This window comes from Larus michahellis, unplaced genomic scaffold (assembly GCF_964199755.1).
Source record: "Larus michahellis unplaced genomic scaffold, bLarMic1.1 SCAFFOLD_326, whole genome shotgun sequence".
Classification (NCBI taxonomy): domain Eukaryota; kingdom Metazoa; phylum Chordata; class Aves; order Charadriiformes; family Laridae; genus Larus; species Larus michahellis.
Genome location: NW_027436356.1, coordinates 67,247 through 73,246, shown reverse-complemented (window position 1 = coordinate 73,246; position 6,000 = coordinate 67,247).

Genomic DNA, 6,000 nt, shown 5'->3' with positions numbered 1-6,000 from the left:
GAGACAGAAGGATGGGACCCCCCCCCCCCCCACCCCCGTGATTGGACCCCCAGGGGACAGGGGGCTTGGGGACCCCCAGGGACGGAGGGATGGAGGGATGGGACCCCCCCAGGGGATAGAGGGATGGAGAGATGGGATCCCCCCCAGTGATGGGACCCCCAGGGGATGGAGAGATGGGACCCCCCCAGGGATGGGACCCCCAGGGATGGGACCCCCAGGGATGGAGGGATGGGACCCCCTCCAGGAACAGGACCCCCCGGGATGGAGGGATGGGACCCCCCCAGGGATGGGACCCCCAGGGGATGGAGGGATGGGACCCCCCCGGGATTGGGGACCCCCAGGGATGGAGGGATGGGACCCCCCCAGGGATTGGGGACCCCCAGGGACGGAGGGATGGGACCCCCCCAGGGACGGGACCCCCCGGGATGGAGGGATGGGACCCCCTCCAGGAACAGGACCCCCCGGGATGGAGGGATGGGACCCCCCCAGGGATGGACCCCCAGGGGATGGAGGGATGGGACCCCCCAGGGGATTGGGGACCCCCAGGGACAGAGGGATGCAGAGATGGGACCCCCCAGGGATTGGGGACCCCCAGGGATGGAGGGATGGGACCCCCCCAGGGACGGGACCCCCCAGGGACGGAGGGATGGAGAGATGGGACCCCCCAGGGACGGGACCCCCCCAGGGATGGAGGGATGGGACCCCCCCAGGGATGGGACCCCCAGGGATGGAGGGATGGGACCCCCCCAGGGACGGAGGGATGGAGGGATGGGACCCCCCGAGGAACGGGACCCCCCAGGGATGGAGGGATGGAGGGATGGGACCCCCCCAGGGACGGGACCCCCCAGGGGTGGGGGGATGGAGGGATGGGACCCCCCCAGGGACAGGACCCCCAGGGATGGAGGGATGGGACCCCCCGAGGGACGGGACCCCCAGGGGTGGGGGGGACGGGACCCCCAGTATCGGTCCCCCCCCAGGGGACAGGGGGCTCGGGGGACGCCCAGGCCTGGTCCCCGCAGGGCCCGGGGGTGTCGTCGCCCGGGCGTGTGACGCGGTGGGGGGGGGCGGGGTGGGGGGGTCCCCGCAGGCGTGCGGGGGGGCTTCCGCGTGGCCTTCCCCCTCCGCACCAACTACATGTTCGCGCGGGCGCGGGGCACGGTGCGGCGGGCGCTGCGGGCCCTCTCGGCCTGTCTCTGGCTGCGCCCCGGGGGGGCCCCCGCCATCGGCACCCCCTTCTCCTACGCCGCCCCCGGGCAGCCCAACGAGCTGGTGCTGCTGGCCTGGGGGGGGCGGCCCATGGAGCTGTGGTGGACGACCAGGTGGGGGGGGCAGGGGGGGTGATGGGGGGGGGGGGGGGGTGCTGGGGAGGGGGGATGTGGGGGGATGTGGGGGGGGGGCTGAGGAAGGTGGGAGGGGGAATGGGGGGGGCTGGGGCTAAGGGGGGTGGGAGGGGGGACGTGGAGGGCTGGGGTGGGGGGCTAAGGGGGGCGGGAGGGGGGATGTGTGGGGCCGGGGGGGTGAGGGGGGGGTGATGGGGGGGCTGGGGGGAGGCTAAAGGGGGTGGGAGGGGGGACGTGGGGGGCTGGGGGGGTGAGGGGGGGTGTGATGGGGGGGTTGGGGGGGGCTAAGGGGGGTGGGAGGGGGGATGTGGGGGCCGGGGGGGTGATGGGGGGGCTGGGGGGGGCTAAGGGGGGCGGGAGGGGGGATGTGTGGGGCCGGGGGGGTGAGGGGGGGTGTGATGGGGGGCTGGGGTGGGGGGGCTAAGGGGGGTGGGAGGGGGGATATGGGGGGCCAGGGGGGTGAGGGGGGGGGGTGATGGGGGACTGGGGGGGTGCTGAGGAGGGTGGGAGGGGGAATGGGGGGGGCTGGGGCTAAGGGGGTGGGAGGGGGGATGTGGGGGGCCGGGGGGGTGATGTGGGGGCTGGAGGGGGGCTGGGGGGGGTGGGAGGGGGGATGTGGGGGGCCGGGGGGGGCTGAGGGGGGTGGGAATGAGGGTGGGGGGGATGCTGGGGAGGGATGTGTGGGGCGGGGGGGTGGGGGGCTGAGGGGGGTGATGGGGGGCTCTGAGGGGGCTCCGGGGGCTCTGTGGGGCTCTGTGGGGCCGGGGGCCGTGTGCCCCCCCCCCGACCCCCCCCCGCCCCCCCCCCCCAGGCCGTGCCGCTGGCGCTGTCCCCGTCGCCGGGCCGGTGGCAGCACGTCTGTGTCACCTGGGCGGCGGCGGGGGGCACCTGGCGCAGTTTCCAGGACGGGGTCCCCCGGGGGGGCGGGGGGGGGCTGGCGGCGGGACACCCCCTGCGCCCCCGCGGCGTCCTCGTGCTCGGGCAGGAGCAGGTACGGCGGGGGGGGGGCGCGGGGGGGGGGGGACGGGAGGGGACACACGGGGGGGGACACAGCTGGGGGAAATGGGGACGCGGGGGGGGGGGACACAGAGGGCGGGACAGGGGACATGGGGGGGACAGGGACTCACGGGAGGGGGAACACGGGGGGGCACGGGGGACATGGCGGGGGGGACGGGAGGGGACACACGGGGGGGGACACACGGGGGGGGACACACGGGGGGGGACACAGCTGGGGGAAATGGGGGACGCGGGGGGGGGGGACACAGAGGGCGGGACAGGGGACATGGGGGGACAGGGACTCACGGGAGGGGGAACACGGGGGGGCACGGGGGACATGGCAGGGGGGACGGGAGGGGACACACGGGGGGGGACACACGGGGGGGGACACAGAGGGTGGGACAGGGGACATGGGGGGGACAGGGACACACGGGGGGGGGAACACGGGGTGGGATGGGGGACATGGGGGGACACACGGGGGGACACGGGAGGGGGCACACACGGGGGGGACGGGGGACATGGCGGGGGGGACGGGGGGGGGACACACGGGGGGGACACAGAGGGCGGGACAGAGGACATGGGGGGACACATGGCGGGGGGGGGACACGGGGGGACAGGGGACATGGGGGGACACATGGGGGGGACACGGGGGGGGACGGACGGGAGGGGACACACTGGGGGAAGATGGGGGGACACGGGGGGGGGACACAGAGGGCGGGACAGGGGACAGGGGGGGACACATGGCTGGGGGGGGGACACAGGGGGGGACAGGGGAGACGGGGGGGACACGGGGTGAGACAGGGGACATGGTGGGGGGACAGAGGGGACACGGAGGGGGGACACACGGGGGGGATGCGGGGACACGGGGGGGGACACGGGGGGTGACAGGGGACACGGGGGGACCACACTGGGGGGACAGGGGGGACACAGGGGGGACACACACGGGGGGGGGACAGGGGACACTGGGCTGCCTTGGGGTCCCGGGGGCACCTTGGGGTCATGGGGACACCTTGGGGTCACGGGGTCACCCTGGGGTCACGGGGTCACCCTGGGGTCATGGGGTCCCGGGGGCACCTTGGGGTCATGGGGACACCCTGGGGTCACGGGGGACACGCCCCTGTGTCCTCACGTGTCCTTGTCCCTGTGCCACGCGGGTGCCACATCCCCGTGTCCCTGCGCCACGCTGGTCCCCGTGTCCCCGTGTCCCCTTGTCCCTGTTCCACGTCCCCGTGTCCCTGTGCCACGGAGGTGCCACCTCCCCCTGTCCCCACCCACACCAGTGCCACATCCCCGTGTCCCTGTGCCACGTGGGTGCCGTGTCCCCATGTCCCTGTGCCACACAGGTGCCACGTCCCTGTGTCCCCATGTCCTGGTGCCATGCGGGTGCCGCATCCCCATGTCCCCACGTCCCCACGCCACGTGTCCCCACGCCACGCGTGTGCCCTGTCCCCACATTCCTGTGCCATGCGGGTGCCGTCTCCCCTGTCCCCGTGTCCCCGTGCCAGGCGGGTGCCGTGTCTCCCTGTCCCCATCCCACACTGGTGCCGTGTCCCCATGCCCCCATGTCCCCGTGCCACACTGGTGCCGTGTCCCTGTGTCCCCACGCCCCCGTGCCGTGTGGGTGCCGCGTCCCCGTGCCCCTGTGCCCCGGTGCCAGGCGGGTGCCGCGTCCCCACATGTCCCCACGTGTCCCCGTGTCCCCAGGACGCGCTGGTGCCGTGTCCCCGTGTCCCCATCCCACACTGGTGCCGTGTCCCCGTGCCACACGGGTGCCACGTCCCCATGTCCCCGTCCCACACTGGTGCCGTGTCCCCGTGTCCCCACGCCCCCATGCCAGGGCTGTGCTGTGTCCCCATGTCCCCATGCCACACCGGTGCTGTGTCCCCGTGTCCCTGTGTCCCCATGCCCCCGTGCCAGGCGGGTGCCGTGTCCCCGTGTCCCCATCCCATACTGGTGCCGTGTCCCTGTGTCCCCATGCCCCCACACCCCCGTGCCACACGGGTGCCACGTCCCCATGTCCCCATCCCACACCAGTGCTGTGTCCCCGTGTCCCCATGCCCCCATGCCAGGGGTGTGCTGTGTCCCCATGTCCCCATGCCACACCGGTGCTGTGTCCCCGTGCCCCCATGTCCCCGTGCCCCCCGGGGGGCCGCGTCGCCGTGCCCCCGCGCCCCGGTGCCAGGCGGGTGCCGCGTCCCCACGTGTCCCCACGTGTCCCCAGGACGCGCTGGTGCCGTGTCCCCGTGTCCCACGCCCCCATGCCAGGGCTGTGCCGTGTCCCCATGTCCCCATGCCACACCGGTGCTGTGTCCCCGTGTCCCCGTGTCCCCACGGCCCCGTGCCAGGCGGGTGCTGTGTCCCCACGTCCCCGTGCCCCCATGTCCCCGTGCCCCCCGGGGGGCCGCGTCGCCGTGCCCCTGCGCCCCGGTGCCAGGCGGGTGCCGTGTCCCCACGTGTCCCCACGTGTCCCCGTGTCCCCAGGACGCGCTGGGGGGGCGCTTCGACGCCACCCAGGCCTTCGTGGGGGAGATCTCCGAGTTCCACCTCTGGAGCCGGGTGCTGGACGCGGGGGAGGTGGCGGCCGTGGCCACCTGCGGCGCCCGCCCGGCCGGCGACCTGCTGGCCTGGGCCGAGGGGGGGCTGGAGCTGCACGGGGGGTCACCACCCTGCCCTTCGACCCCTGCCCCTGACACCCCCCCCCCCCGCACCCCCGGGTCCCCCCCAAATGCCTGGGTCCCCCCCACCCCCGGACAACTGGGTCCCTCCCCCCCAGACACCCGGGGCCACTTTTGGGGGGGGGGGTGGGGGGGGTGGGGGGGGAGGGTGTCCTTCTTGCCCTTTGATCCCTGCCCCTGAGCCCCCCCCCCACCCCGGTCACCTGGGTCCCCCCCCCAAATACCTGGGTCCCTCCTCATCACCCGGGTCCCCCCCCCCCCTTCCCTCCCCAACACCCGGGGCCAATTTTGGGGGGGTTCATCTTGCCCTTCGACCCCCCCGTCCCCTGACACCTGGGTCCCGTCCCCCCCCCCTGCCCCCCCCCCAGACAACTGGGTCCACTTTTAGGGGTCACCACCCTGACCTTTGACCCCTGTCCCTGACCCCCCCCCCCCCCCGAGATCCCCCAACTCCCCCCCAAACCTGGGTCCCTCTGGAACACACCCCCCCCCCCCCCAACCTGGGTCCCCCCCATTGGGGAGAAACTGGGGGGGGAGGGGCCAAAGGCCTGGGTTCCCCCTGGGGAGGGGGGTGGGGGGGGAGCCCCGTCCGCCCCCAAAAATGCTGCTTTTTCCCCCCCAAAAAATATGTAAAATAAAACCTTACAAGGAGCTGCCATCCCCCCCCCCCCCCCCCCCAAAAAGGCCGGACCCCCCCCGTGTTCACCAGCTTTAATGGGGCAGAGCCATAAATAAGGGGGGGGGGGCAGAGACCTCCCCCAGGGGCCCCCCTCGGAGCCAAACTGGGAGGGACTGGGGTGAACTGGGAGGAAAGAGGGGCTGGGGGGCGGCCTGCAGGTGGGGTTTGTCCATGCACACGCGTGTGCACGCTCACACACGCCTCACACACGCCTCACACACGCGTGTGCACGCTCGCACACGCCTCACACACGCCTCACACATGCATGTGCACGCTTGCACACGCCTCACACACGTGTGCACGCTCACAC